The sequence below is a fragment of the Lucilia sericata genome, unplaced genomic scaffold (genome assembly GCF_015586225.1).
Source record: "Lucilia sericata isolate MDLA Ls3-8-SP2 unplaced genomic scaffold, ASM1558622v1 Contig000271F_arrow, whole genome shotgun sequence".
NCBI lineage: Eukaryota > Metazoa > Arthropoda > Insecta > Diptera > Calliphoridae > Lucilia > Lucilia sericata.
The window spans coordinates 181,757-197,840 of record NW_023994296.1 but is presented as its reverse complement, the minus strand read 5'-3'; the positions used below and the strand labels follow the sequence as shown (position 1 = coordinate 197,840).

General features: G+C 28.3%; 1 protein-coding gene across 2 annotated transcripts in view; it reads left to right on the top strand.

Annotated features, from left to right (window-relative positions):
• Positions 1-16,084, top strand: part of LOC119603040 (myosin heavy chain, non-muscle) — an 89,117-nt gene that overhangs the window by 31,930 nt on the left and 41,103 nt on the right. The gene's annotated exons all lie outside the window — the stretch shown is intronic.

The window sequence follows — 16,084 nt, the reverse complement described above, 5'->3', positions numbered from 1 at the left end:
GATAACTGTTTGATAAAATTTTATCAATCTTAAGATTATATTCCAATTACAATAATTAATTTACGGCTGAAGTGTTGGAATGCATATGCAAATTTCCTAAACAGGGCTTTTAAAATAAGCTTGGATTACATAGTACCTTATGTTTAACAGAAGTGTCCCACTTTTTTCCTAATTTTTTTATATTAAAGAAATAATGTAAATCAGACGACTAGATCTAAAGTTATAATCTTTTAAACCGTTAAAAATCATTTCGGGCCATGTTTCATTAATCAAATTTAAACATAAACATTAAGTTTTTCAAATTAAAATATATATTTTTTTTATTTATAATGAAAAACCGGTTAACCGGTTATTTTAAGTATGCAATTATACATTACTTTTCAATGGCGCGATTATGAGGACGATGGGTGTTTAATTTAACATTTTTTTATTTTTCTTATAGTTTAGGTTGTAAATATTTTTGTGTCTATGGCGTCATTTTGTTATTTAGTAGTAGAAAAAACATCAAACAAATAATAAATAAATAACTCGTCAATAGTATTTGTAAAAAAATCCAAGTCTGTAATAAAAATAAACCGCAACTGTCAGCTACATTCTGATTTTTTTTTACTCTGCTGCTGCTGTGTCTACAGTTTGCAAAAAAACATACACTCACACCCGTCATTTAAAGGTTTCAGAGTTTAAAGGGAATTAACTCTTTTAACAGAAGTTTTTTAATTACTGTCCTCCGTACCTCACCGTCTTATAAGGTACTTTTTTATATTAACAACTTCCACAAGTGGTCCATATATAAGTCTACTCTTTAGACTTGTTCATAAAAAAGCCCATATGTAAACTAGTCGATGACAAGACCATGGACTAGTTAGTTAGATTGAAAGGAGGATGTATGTTACATCATATCCGAATCAATACGCTTAGACCAATGTTGTCTTTTACCAGAGGTTATGGTGACAATCGAACCTACGACCCCAATACTGACAGACTACAACACTACAAAGGGTAGTCATTAGTCCGCAGACTCACCTACTCCATAGATTAGCAAGTACACTAGTCAATACATAAAAAGGCCGATGGTTTCACAGATGGAAAAAAACCGGTAGAAAAGTGCCGAAATTGATAAAAATCCGTTGTCAAAAGTGAGCTTACCATGTGTGTTATCATTTTGACAACGCTTCGTTGTTATTAGAACAACGCATTATTGTTATTTTGGCAAGGCATCGTTGGGATTTCGCAACGTTCTGTTTGATATTTAAAAGTTCTATTTCTAATACAAACGCAGGTTTATTTCAAGATTATTCGCGGATTAATTTAAAGTCTTATTTAAGCTTAAATCGTTGATCATCTTTACAGTCCCGTTCCAATTTTAATCGTAGATTTATTTAAAATAAAACTTCATAGTTAATTGTGGTTCCAGAACAGTTAAAATTATAAGATTACTAAAAGCTTTAATCGTAGGATTCTTTAAAGTCCCAATTTTCATTAGGCTATGTCCATTTCCTATTTCTTTTGTAGCTTTATTAAAACTCCAATTTCGGATTTAATAGACGACTTACCCTGAAAAATTTTAGACTACTCAGCACACAGGTCTAAAGAGTACTCCGCAAAGGACTAGGACTTTGGACCAGTCCTAGTCTTTTGCGGAGTAATCCAAATATAGGAAAAAACATACTCAATTTAACATTGACATGTCCCAAGTGAAGATCACTTAATCAACACATGTATGCATTACATCAGACTAATTCCAAAACAACTCTCTTGCTTAAAAATGGGATTATATGATCCAAATCATGTTCCTAAACATTGTCCATGCTTGCTTTACATAAAACTATGAAACGGATAATGTACTTCAATAATGTTAGCAGGGGAGTAGTTTTCGAATTACCTAAATGGATCATTCCTGCAAAAATTAGGCTAATCCACTCACGTGTGTGAAGAGTAGTCCTCAAAAGGACAGGTCCAAAACTAATTCAAATATATGTATACTTATATAAAAAATATAAGGACCACGTAATCCATCTATGCATTACATCAGAATAATCCCAAAACTACTCTCTTGCTAAAATTATAGATGTACATGATCTGCAACATAGTCCTATGCAATGCTGGCAATGGACCATATTGTTTTCAAAAAAATAAACAAGATTCATTCCTGCATTACATTAGACTACATAACGGATCATGTACTTTGAACATGTTAACAGGGGAGTAGTTTTGCCAGAAATTCAATGGATCATGTACTCCATTCATATTTGCAGGAATATACTCCAATAATTTCAGAGTATTTCTAGACCAGTTTCAGATCATTTTATATTAAATCATAGGATTATTTAAAGTCCAGACTCAATTCTAGCATTTTCTAAAGTAAAATTTTAGATTCAATCGTTGGTTCATTTCAAGTCCAGTTTTAAATGTAATCGTGGTTTTTATTAAAAGTCTAGATTCAGATTCAATCTTAAGTTTATTTAAAGTTTAGTTTTTACTAAATTTTAACATTATTTTAAGTAAAATTTCAGATACAATTGTTAGTTCATTTTAAGTTCAGCTTTAGATTAAATCGTTCAAATTTGGATTATATTGAAATATTCTGTTTTAGTTTCAATCTTAGGTTTGTTTAAATTCTAGTTTCAGATCAAATTGTGGGTTTATTTAAACTACAGTTATAGATTTAATAGGCGGTTAATTTAAATGTCTGTTTCTATTAAAAATGTTAAATTCAGCCGACAATTTAGACTCCGCCGGTATTTTCTACAATAAGCCGACGCCGCCGACCAAAAATGGATGCGCCGCCGCCAACGCCTATCATTTAGCATCCTGTTAAAGATTAATTTAGTCGATTTATTTAATGTTCAATTTTAGTATTAGTCATAGACTTATTGAATCTCCTGATTCTTAATAAAAAGAATCTTAAAAATTAAAACTAATCATGTTCAACCGATTTCATACTTTTAAAATACTGCTTCAATTCAACGTTATTTTCTTATAGTTGTTGTCAAATGTGGCTGCATTTATTATATCTATAGACAGATTTTGTTTTTTCAAAAACCCACTTAATTATTTCTACCATTTTTGTTGTTGTTATCGTTTAAAAAAGTGGGGTTTATAAACTTAAAGAGAAACAAAAAAATTTGTTGTTACCATTTTATTATAAAAATGTATTGAAATTTAATTTGCAATTTATTAAGCAAAACAATTTTAATTTGTTATTAATTAATATAAAATATTTCAATACCTCATTTCTTGTTTCTGTGTGTTCGATATACTGATAAATAAAAATAAATTTATTTTAATTATTCATGTTGTCTTCACCTTTTGTGGATTGAGGAACGGACGTGTCCGTCCGTCCGTCTAAAAAAAACCAAACATCTGTATAAATATTTTATTTATATTCGTATGAATGAATGAATGTCTTTATAGAGAGCTAATTGTTTATATGACTAAAGAAAGAAAATTGCAATTTTAGTCATTGGGGAAAAATCATCGTGTTATTTTTTTCCCCTTTATTTCTTTTAATGTTTTCTTTTTTATGTCTGCAAAACATTGACGTAATATTATTAAGTGAGTTGTTTTATATTTTTTTCTGTTTTTTTATATTTATTTACATTTTTCAATAATAATTTATTTACGTTCAATGCCAATTAAAATAAGAAACATTTAACAAAACAATTGTATTGAATTGTATAAATTTGTTCATATGCATTTGTTGCAGAAATTATTAATGAATTAAATTCATAGAATTTTACGCAATTTAGAAATCAAGATATTTTGATTAACAGCAGGTTTTACAAAATTATATGCCGTTAGTACTACTCTTTGCATTACCCTGTAACAATTTGGTAACTACTTCCTTGCTCATTTTTAAAATATTTTTTCAGAAATTGAATCTTTGAAACCCGATTTCTTAGACTCCTATGTCAATGATTTCTTTATTTCACTCGTTATATCTTTTTAATTAACTTCTTTATACTAAAATCTTCTAGACATTTTCATAAACATTTGTCAAAATTTAACAAAACATTTATATTCTATTTATCAATGTGTTAACTGCTGTCATTAATTAACAAATTTGTGTAATTGAGTCGTCTTTTCAGTGAAATTTTAATATTTGTTTTTCTGTTATTTAACGCACACATACATATATATGTATATTAAGGTCTTTAAAAGAAATAGAAATATTTTCTGAATATTTTTTCCCAATGTCTTTTTCATTAAACGCAAAAATAAAATGTCGAAAATTTATATTTAAAATAAATATCTGTAGATAATTTTACATGTACAGTGAGATACAAAATTTGTATAACATTTTATATTAAAAGTAATGAAAAGTTTTTCTACTGTTTTGAAAAATTCCATTTGAATATGATTTCCGACATAAGATCGGCGACACATTTAGTTCAGATAACTTGCAAAATGTCAATCAACTATTATTGCAGTACAAATCCATAAATCCCAAACTATCCCAAAACTACTTCCCTGCAAACATTATTGAAATACCTGATCTGTATAATAGTCCTATGTAATGCAGCCATGGTCCATGTGTGGATAATGTAGTCCCATAATTTTAGCAAAAGAGTTTTGAGATTAGTATAATGTAATACATGTTTGGATTACGTGGTCCTTACCTAGGACATGACAATGGACCATGATTTTTTTAATATATTTGGATTATTCTTAAAGCAGTCCTAGTCCTTTCAAGAGTACTCTTTAGACGCGTGTGAGGAATAAGCTCAATTTTTATAGGGAACGTATACCGTTTGTGAAACTACGATTTAATATTAACGGCAACATTGTCTCCTGTGACGGATAACGGGACGAGGCACGCCCCTGGGCAGCGTAATTCTCGATTCTTATAGAACAAGACAATAAAGAGAAGAAAGTTGTCGCTTATGCGGACAATGAAGCGGTATATCTAAGTATCGGAGACATCATGTCCAATGCTCTGCTATTACTCTATAACTGGGCTAAAGAAAGTGGTCTAAGGGTTAATTCAAGCCAAAACAGAACCGGTTTTATTCACAATAATGATCAAGATTCAAGATTCAGTTTGCCGCGGTTAAAGAACGGCGAAATTCTCTTCTCTAGGTATTATCCAGGACTCTAAATTATCATGTGAATCTAAGCATCAGAGGCATCATGTGCAATGATCTGCTACTACTCAATAACTGGGCTAAAGATGCTTTGCTCTGCAATGCTCTGATATTACTCAATAAATGGGGTAAAGAAAGTGGTGTTATTCACAACATTGATCCGTTCACAAAAATGCCCGTTCCCACGACAATTGGATCTTTGCTCCGGAACGACCCGAGTCATACTCGGCCAAAGATTGTCAACCCAGCGACAGCTGTCGCAATCGAACTGTTACAACAACAACAATGATCAAGATTCCAAGCTTCAGTTTGCTGCGTTTAAAGAAATGCGAAATTCCCTTATCTAGGTATTATCCAAGACTCTTAATTATCATGTAAATTAAACGTCCAACAATCAAAACAAGGAGCAGTTTTAGATTTAATCAAACTTTTAGTTTAAAAGCCTAGTTCGTATGTTTTTTTTCGAAGATCATTTAAAGTCCACTTTCAGATTCAATTAAACGATTTGTGAGTTCCAGATTTACCCTGCAAAAAATAATGAAGTACATGATCCGTTAAAGTAATAGTACTCTACACGAAACGTAAGATTAGTTTCGTACTCAATCGTAGGCGAAGTATTTAAGTTAAGTTCAGTTTCATATTTAATCGTATAGTTATTTGAAAGTGAGACTCAATTGCCGGTAAAGTATTTTAAGTCCAGCTTTAGGTTTATTTAAAGTTCAGTTTTGATAAGTATTTGCAAGAACTTAAAACAAATAAAGTTTGTAAATAAATTGGCTCACCGATTTTACATACCCCTAAAGAGAAGTGGGTCTTCAATTGCACTTTATAAAAGGCTTTAAAAGCTTTAACTGCGATAATGAGGGTAAGCAACCTTGGAAAAACTGTATGATTTTTTCATTGTATCGCCATTCACTGTATTAGTACAGCTATGCAGTGGCAAAAAACCAACGAAATGTTCATCATATTGTAGGTTTCCTATAATATGATAAATCACGTATTTCATCACTAACGCTATGGCGCTTGTAATTTTCTGTAAATTTTATTTATAGAAAATTCTACTTTAAACATTTTAATTTAAAATTAATTTGTTTATTAAATGCTTCAAAACAAAGACACTAATTTTATACTTTAATTTGGAAACTCATTAATTGTATTTAAAAATATTAAAATTATGTCTAAATAAACAATTTTGTATTAAAATATATCTTGATATTTATTAAATAAATTTTGTAAAAGCATAAAATAAATGTTGCGTAGAATATTTAAATGTCTGAGAGCACACAATACAATTCTGTAAATTTAAGAGTATTCTGAATGTACTGTATAAAAACCTGTTACAGTTGTTTATAATGATCGAGTTTAAAATAAACCGTTAACTTCTGTTATAACTTCTTCCGAGGAAATATCTTTAATGAACAAAAACTGAAACTTTAGGTTAAGATATCTCGAAGAAAGTACAAATTTAAAATGTCTATTTCGAACTTACTCCTCTTGTGAAGTTGTTTACAATGATCGACTTTAAATTAAACGTTTAATTTCTTCGGACGAGATATCTTAACCTAAATGGACAAAAACTGAAACTTTAGGTTAAGATATCTCGATGAAAGAATATCGGATCTGGAGCAGCTCAATTTTGTTGGCCTGTGGTATTAGTATATTGTATTATATCTGATATATTTTGATCTTGATTATTTCATAGAGCTATTAGCAATGATGTTTAGTCTGGTAAAGGGGTCAATCGCTTAATTTTGATCTTGCTTATTACCTAAAGCTTTTAGCAATGATATTTAGTCTTGTAAAGGGACAGTCGTCTAATATTCTATTTAAATTTTCATAGAACAAATTTAAAATCGTATTTTTTAACTTTATTTTTGCATATTTCCCAGACCAATTTGCAATGATTTGCAGTGTAGTAAATTAGAGTTTAGAAGATTTTGTTACTGTCAATGACTTTTCAATGACTACTATATATCCTCCTGATTACCTAGAATTAGTCAAATAATGTCTTATTAATAATGTGTTAAAAATACTATACAATTCATTAGTAAATATCACCGTAAAGATATATTAGTTTTTCAAACTACTTGACTTATTTTACCAATTAATTGTAAGCGATTACTTGGCTCCAATATTTACTTAAAATTGTATTCATCCCTACCGCCAATAGAAGTGAAATTTTTGTTCCCTTGATATTTTCATTCCCCTCGAAGAGAAAATTACTATCGTGAACTTGTTGTAAACAATTCATTCACAATAGTTAATTTTGTATACAACAGCTGTTCAATGTTCAAAATTTTATCAACAAATTTTACAATAGGGGATTTTTTCACGACAAAAAAGTTAGTGAATGAAAAAAGTGAAAAGGTAATATATTTCACGTAAAATGTTGATTGGTTATAAGGGGTGATTGTGTTAGTAAATGTTACGTTTAAGTCCTTACTTGTTAATTAAAGTTTTTACTGAGGAGTTTTAGCAATATGTTTACTAGTATTGCAAATGGATAAAGTGTAGTAAAGCTCAATTTCGAATATTTTCTTGTTGTAAATTAGCAAACTGTTTGATTTTAAGTCTAGCAAAAGTGCAGTAAGTCTAATTTTTGTATATTTTTCATAAAGTTTTGCAAATTACAGCATTTTTGCTAAACTAAATATGGGGAATAAACAAATTCCCTAAAATATTTAAATAATTTCCTTTTACAATACTGTGCAATACATTGCATCACCAATAAAATGTTTTTCCTTATGATGCGTAATATTTTTGTAAGTTGCGCTAAATTAATAATATTTTACTTTCAAAATAAAAACATTAATTTCTTGTAATAAATTTAAAAAAAATATATACATATTATTCATTAACATTTAACATTATTTAAAAAAAATCTTTTAAAATATAAATATCTATAAAATTTCAATTAATGACACAAGAAATAAAAAAAAAACATTTAAATTCAACATGATTAACTAACTATTTTCGATCGTACAATCAAAAAATACTCATGCCTCTTAATCATAAATAGTTGCATTTTACAATTTACCACCATATATGGTGTTGAACTAAAAATTTAGTAAATAAATAAAATAAATTGAAAAACTTAAACTTATACGTACAATTAGGCCAATATTAAGAAAACGAGGACTCACGTTTGCTAAAAGTGACAATTATACTCCTTATTGCCACCTCTCTTTATAGCCAACTACTCCCTCTACTAAAGACATTTGTTTATTATTATAAAATAGCCTTTTTACCCAACCCCACTTGTTGCATCCAGTTAAAACAAATAATGTAATAAAGATGAAATTACTCGTATCAAAAAAAAAAAAAAAAAACGCGACAAATTTAAAAAAATAAATAAAACATTAGCAACAAACCTAGTAATAGTTGTAATAATATTATGTATAAATAAAAAAAACACACCGCTTTAATTGCCTCAAGTTGCATTGACTTAATTCTACATAAATGGCAAAAACGCTGAAACCAGATCGTCGTCGTAGTTGTCATCTTATTATATAGTCCGTCTGTCCATACGTCCGTCTGTCTTTTTTAAAACGAACCTAACATCCAGCCAACCAACTGTTTATGTAGTTTACTCAGCCTGTCTGCCTTACTGACTGAATGACTGCCAATCTTGTTGTTGCTTTTGCTTGATTTTTTTATTATTATTTGCTTTTATTTTTTTTGCATATTTAATTGAAAAGCGTTTCACGTTTTTGGTGTTTTTACAGTAAATTGACAGTATAATATAGTAGGGTGAAGTATTTAAGTTTTGCTTTATGTTTGCTAACGCTTAAGAATAAATTTAAATATATATTTTTTAGGAAACTTTTTTTTCGCAATTAATTTTCTAAAATTAGTTGTACGAATACGCTTTCATTTACTAAGAAAAAAGAGATATTTAAATGCTGAGTGAAGAGCTAAAACATAATTCATAACTGGAATGAATTTTGTAATAAATTGTGTGAATCGAACTTGAATTTTTGTTCCCCAAAGCATTTTCATTCAGAATAAGAAAAGTTCATAAATAATATTATATTTTACATGAATATTTGATAAAAGGAGATATGTTTAAATTATGAGTAAAGAGCTGAAAAATAACTCATAACTGTAATGAATTTAACTCATAACTATAAAGCATTTTCATTCGGAATACGAAAAGTTCATAAATAGTATGATATTGAACATGAGGGTATTTTTTTATTGAATTTGATAAGAAAAGAGATCTTTAAATTTTCAGCTTAAATATTCATAACTGGAATGAATATAATAATAAATAGTATGAATCGAACTTTTTTCATTAAGTATAAGAAACATTTAGACAACAGATGTGTATAAAATTTAGATTACGACAACGAATTGTTGCATTATTGACAACGTTGCGTTGTCAACGTTACATAGTTTTGTCGTACTTATGTATATACTTTGACAACGGATGTTATTGAAAAATTATAAACAGTTTGGTGTCAATTTGGTACCAGGCGTATATATTTCATTTTTCCTCTGTGTAATTCTAGGAGACATTTTTGTTAATCTAATGCATTTCTAAAGAGTTTTCAAGGCACTAGTTCTGTTGAACTAGCTTAACAATGGTCAAACATACTAGTTCCGAAATAATCTCATGATAACCGGATAAGAAAAGTCAAACAAAAGTTTGAGAACCTTTAATTACAATACAGCATCATATATGGGAAGTTTTGCATTACATCTTTAATTTGAAAAATGTTCCGCTGAAGTTCACCGATTGCTCACCAAAGCTTATGTAGAATTTGTTTCATCGGTTTGAACATGCGAGAGATGATTTTGACATGAAGGACAACCAATCACCCAGGCCAGCGAGACAAAATTTGAAGATCAAGAATTTAAGGCCAACTTTCCAAACAATAGTTTGCAAAATTAACGGGAGCTAATTTAGCAGCAATTTTAGAAGGTTTCCAAGTAGCAAGATTCTTCCAAAAGCAGAGAAATTGGCTACCCTGCCAATTGAAGCCCTGGGACCTTAAGAAATGATTTCCTAAATGATGCTTGAACGCTTTAAAAGAAAATCACTTTTGCACCGAATCTTTATTTATGATGAAAAATGGATCCATTACGATAACCCGAAGGCGTAAGAGATCGTATGTGAAGTTGAAACAGATATTCATTGCCTAAGAAAATGTTTTGTATTTGGTGGGACTAACTTTTTATCTAGGACAGGCTTGGAGGCAATAATTACATTTTCAATTGCATAACATTACATTTGAAGTTATTTTAATCGATGCAATTACAATTACTTATAATTGAAGTTTTTCCAATTACAAGTACTTGCAATTGTAATTGAAGAACTTACAATTATTTGTAATTGTGAATATTTTTCCTTATAATTAGATGTAATTGTAATTAGTTATATCAAAATTACAATTACAAGTAATTGTAATTGGTAAAATACAGCAATACAAGTAATTGTATTTGAAGAAACTTTAATTACAGTTACACATAATTGTCATTGGTAATTGTTCAGTTACACAATGCAAGTAATTGTAATTGATCATGAAATCACTTAATTTATCAATTATCTAAGCCTGATCTAGGATAGTAATTCAATTAATGAATAGTTGTTTATTAGATCAAATTTCTAGATTTAAAATTTCAGTTAAAATATTGATCAATCCAATTAATAGATTCCAAGTATTGTAATTTTAATTACTATTAATTAAATACACCCTTACAAGTAATTTTAATTGAACAAACTTTAATTACAATTACAAATAATTGCTCAATTACACAATGCAAGTAATTGTAATTGATGATTTAATTAATTAATTAATTACTATATATAATCATTACTCACCCAAGCCTGATCTAGAAAAGTAATTCAATTAATGAATAATTGTTAATTAGATCGAATTTCTAGTTTTCAATTAAATATTGATAAATCCAATTAATGGATTCCAAGTAATTGTAATTAGTATAATTCAATTGTTATTAATTTAATACACTATTACAAGTAATTGTAATTGAACAAACTTTAATTACAGTTACAAATAATTGCCATTGGTAATTGTTCAATTACATAATGCAAGTAATTGTAATTGATAATGTAATTAATTACTTTATGTAATCATTACCCGCCCAAGTCTAATCTAGAGTAGTAATTCAATTACTGAATAGTTGTTTATTAGATCGAATTTCTAGTTTTAAAATTTCAATTAAAATATTGATTAATCCAATTAATCAATTCCAAGTAATTGTAATTTTAATTGCTATTAATTAAATACACCCTTACAAGTAATTGTAATTGAACAAACTTTAATTACAATTACAAATAATTGCCATTGGTAATTGTTCAATTACATAATGCAAGTAATTGTAATTGATAATGTAATTAATTACTTTATGTAATCATTACCCGCCCAAGCCTAATCTAGAATAGTAATTCAATTAAAGAATACTTGTTTATCAGATCTAGACTTTAAATTTCAATTAAAATTTTGATCAATCCAATTAATGAACAAATTTTTTAATAATTTTGTAATTAAAGTAATTTAAATAATTATTTTTATGAAAATAGCAATATTGAACATCTTTATTGCTCTAGCCGAACGCAATTTGAAAACAACGTTTTCAAATATCAAAACCATCAATGATTCGATTGTATCAAATAAATTAATTAACTAATTTCTCCTCTCCAATGATGATGATTAATTTTTGTGTTAACAACTAATTGCTCCCAATGAAATGATTGGAACGTGTAGTGCATTTCAAAATTCTTTCAATGCTGCTTATACAAAATAACTCTCGCTTGATTTTTTTGCACCTTTTTTATTTTTGCTGTTGTTGGAACTGGCCGCACTGTAAATTATTTTACGGTGTAAAAATTAATTGCCAACCATGTGCTTTAATTTTTTAGTTTAGTGTGCATTATTATTTTAATTTATTTTTTTATTTCGTTTTTTACATTCATTCCTTAAATCGGCAAAATGTTTTTAACTTTTGTTGTTGTATTTAAATTAATATTTGTTGTAGTTGTTTTTTATTTTATATGTTTTATATTGAATTGTCAAGTTTTTTTTTTTGTAATTTAAACATTTAACACATTTTTTAGGTAATATTGACCATATTTGGTTATTATATAAAATATATTTAATTATATTTATAAAATACAATTTTATTTAAATTTTATATTTATTTTTAATATTTTGATTTATTTGGTACTAAAATTAAACATCTGCTAATGAGTTAATTGTTTTGTTGTTATTATTTGCTGATTTATGCCCGTGATGACATGTCAAAAATGAAGTATGTTCTTGTTATTGTTTTTGCAAATATATAAAAAGACGATTTTTTTTATTCAAAAGTTTCAATGTTTTGTTTTTTGATTTTATTTATTTAATTGTTTTTACGGCCCCTCCCTTAAATGTCACTTTAGCCTTATTTCCTAGAATACATTCCTTAGATTTTAACATATCTCCTGTCAAACTGTAAATCTTTGTTTTTTTCCTATTTACTCTACTTGCACTGACCGACCGACAAAAGCAAATATTGTCATTGTACTAGAATACGATGACAGTTTTAATGGATTCAATGTTAAAGTTTTTTATTATTTTGTAATTGAAATTCCTATTGAGGATGCGGTTACAATTTGTTTAATTGACGGGGCAAAAAAAACAATAGAATTTTTTTTCTCGTGAAAAATTAATAATTCTCATGAAAAATTGTATAATTTCTAAAGGAGTGAAAACAGAATCAACAAATATAGTTGAACAGCAATCTTGGAACTATTGATATCGCCATTTTTTTCTAACAACTGGTCCCAATTTTTAAAATTTCAAACAAAAATCATTGCAAAAACAGAACTAGTTCTAGAACTTATTTCAAAAAAGATGAATTTGTTCTCTAAAACTAGTACTGAGAATGAAAATTTCGAATAAAAATAAGATTGGTCCAATAATTCCGATCTTCTAGTCTATAGTCTAGTCTATATTCTAGTCTATAGTCTGGTTTATAGTCTAGTCTATAGTCTAATCTATAGTCTAGTCTATAGTCTAGTCTATAGTCTAGTCTATAGTCTACTCTATAGTCTAGTCTATAGTCTAGTCTATAGTCTAGTCTATAGTCTAGTCTATAGTCTAGTCTATAGTCTAGTCTATAGTCTAGTCTATAGTCTAGTCTATAGTCTAGTCTATAGTCTAGTCTATAGTCTAGTCTATAGTCTAGTCTATAGTCTAGTCTATAGTCTAGTCTATAGTCTAGTCTATAGTCTAGTCTATAGTCTAGTCTATAGTCTAGTCTATAGTCTAGTCTATAGTCTAGTCTATAGTCTAGTCTATAGTCTAGTCTATAGTCTAGTCTATAGTCTAGTCTATAGTCTAGTCTATAGTCTAGTCTATAGTCTAGTCTATAGTCTAGTCTATAGTCTAGTCTATAGTCTAGTCTATAGTCTAGTCTATAGTCTAGTCTATAGTCTAGTCTATAGTCTAGTCTATAGTCTAGTCTATAGTCTAGTCTATAGTCTAGTCTATAGTCTAGTCTATAGTCTAGTCTATAGTCTAGTCTATAGTCTAGTCTATAGTCTAGTCTATAGTCTAGTCTATAGTCTAGTCTATAGTCTAGTCTATAGTCTAGTCTATAGTCTAGTCTATAGTCTAGTCTATAGTCTAGTCTATAGTCTAGTCTATAGTCTAGTCTATAGTCTAGTCTATGTCTAGTCTATAGTCTAGTCTATAGTCTAGTCTATAGTCTAGTCTATAGTCTAGTCTATAGTCTAGTCTATAGTCTAGTCTATAGTCTAGTCTATAGTCTAGTCTATAGTCTAGTCTATAGTCTAGTCTATAGTCTAGTCTATAGTCTAGTCTATAGTCTAGTCTATAGTCTAGTCTATAGTCTAGTCTATAGTCTAGTCTATAGTCTAGTCTATAGTCTAGTCTATAGTCTAGTCTATAGTCTAGTCTATAGTCTAGTCTATAGTCTAGTCTATAGTCTAGTCTATAGTCTAGTCTATAGTCTAGTCTATAGTCTAGTCTATAGTCTAGTCTATAGTCTAGTCTATAGTCTAGTCTATAGTCTAGTCTATAGTCTAGTCTATAGTCTAGTCTATAGTCTAGTCTATAGTCTAGTCTATAGTCTAGTCTATAGTCTAGTCTATAGTCTAGTCTATAGTCTAGTCTATAGTCTAGTCTATAGTATTATAGTCTAGTCTATAGTCTAGTCTATAGTCTAGTCTATAGTCTAGTCTATAGTCTAGTCTATAGTCTAGTCTATAGTCTAGTCTATAGTCTAGTCTATAGTCTAGTCTATAGTCTAGTCTATAGTCTAGTCTATAGTCTAGTCTATAGTCTAGTCTATAGTCTAGTCTATAGTCTAGTCTATAGTCTAGTCTATAGTCTAGTCTATAGTCTAGTCTATAGTCTAGTCTATAGTCTAGTCTATAGTCTATTCTATAGTCTATTCTATAGTCTATTCTATAGTCTAGTCTATAGTTCAGTCTATAGTCTAGTATATAGTCTATAGTCTAATCTGTAGTCTAATCTATAGTCTAGTCTATATTCTAGTCTATAGTCTAGTCTATAGTCTAGTCTATAGTCTAGTCTATAGTCTAGTCTATAGTCTAGTCTATAGTCTAGTCTATAGTCTAGTCTATAGTCTAGTCTATAGTCTAGTCTATAGTCTAGTCTATAGTCTAGTCTATAGTCTAGTCTATAGTCTAGCCTATAGTCAAGTCTATAGTCAAGTTAAAGACAGTTTTAGGAATGGACCAGATATCTTGCGAACAAAATGTTTGTTTGCTTTGCGTTCGTTCGTTCCCGATATGTATATATAATGGCATTTCCAAAAAGATGATTAATCAAAAGCTTAAAAGTATTATATGAAGCATTTTTATCAAAATTCTTGACATAATTAACGAAATTCAAAAATTTACACTCAAATATACATAAATGCAATAAATAGCCAGTATAATAAATTTACCCTCTGCAGGGTTAAGGATCGAAATGCATTTTATATGAAATCATCATAAGCTGGTTTCCGAAATAAGTAATTAATCATATTACGTGATATTTTTGTGTAACAATAAAAAACTTTATATATGCATTATGTGAAAACACTTCATAATCACGTTTATTGTCCATTGAAGTTTTTATTTTATTAAACATTAAATCGAATATGAATTTGTCACCGCAAACATAAACAAATATTATTTTGTTTAACTGACTTCACCTTTATTGCTTTAGCATTAAATTTTGTTTCTTAAAATTTTAATATAAACAAAAAAAATTTCCTAAAAGGTGATATGAAAATGTTTATATAAAAAATTATTGTCATAAAATTATGATTCATTTAAGGGGGGAAAAAGCGATGAGCAGTAGTAGCAAGCCTTATACTATAAATATGATTCTTGTAAGTCATGGTTAAATACAACATATTGTTAGCATATTGCTGGTTATTTTTTAACTTGTATACATATGTATGTATTTTTTATGTGATTCTTTTGTATTTAATGTTTAATTTGCCTAAATGTTTATTTTTTTGTATAAGTATTTTTTTTTCTGATATTTTATTTTCAAACCATGTTTGGCACCACGCTCTATTTCTTTTACGAATACATTAAGTTTTATTTAGTTTGAAAAATTAAATGTCTGAAAAAATAAGTTTTACACAAAATCTAATTCAAACACAATCGTTTGCCCTGATAATTACGCATATAAAAATATTCGAGGAAATATATATATGTATGTACATATTTATATGTTTTGTTGTATATATATATTCTGTATGATGCAATTATTTAGTATTGCGGCATATTCACAATTATTTTATATTATTTTGTAAAAAAGTTGCCAAATATTAAAAATTTTGCTTAAAAACTGTCAAAACCATGTTAATGCTGCGTTCACACTATTTAAAATCCCAAATTTAGCTTTAAAATGCTCTTCATCTGGGAGATAATGACTGATATCAGAACTTTAAAAAAAGAAGGCTTTATAAACAAATTATTGAGTAGATATTCTTTCTGAAGAGATCTGAGTTGT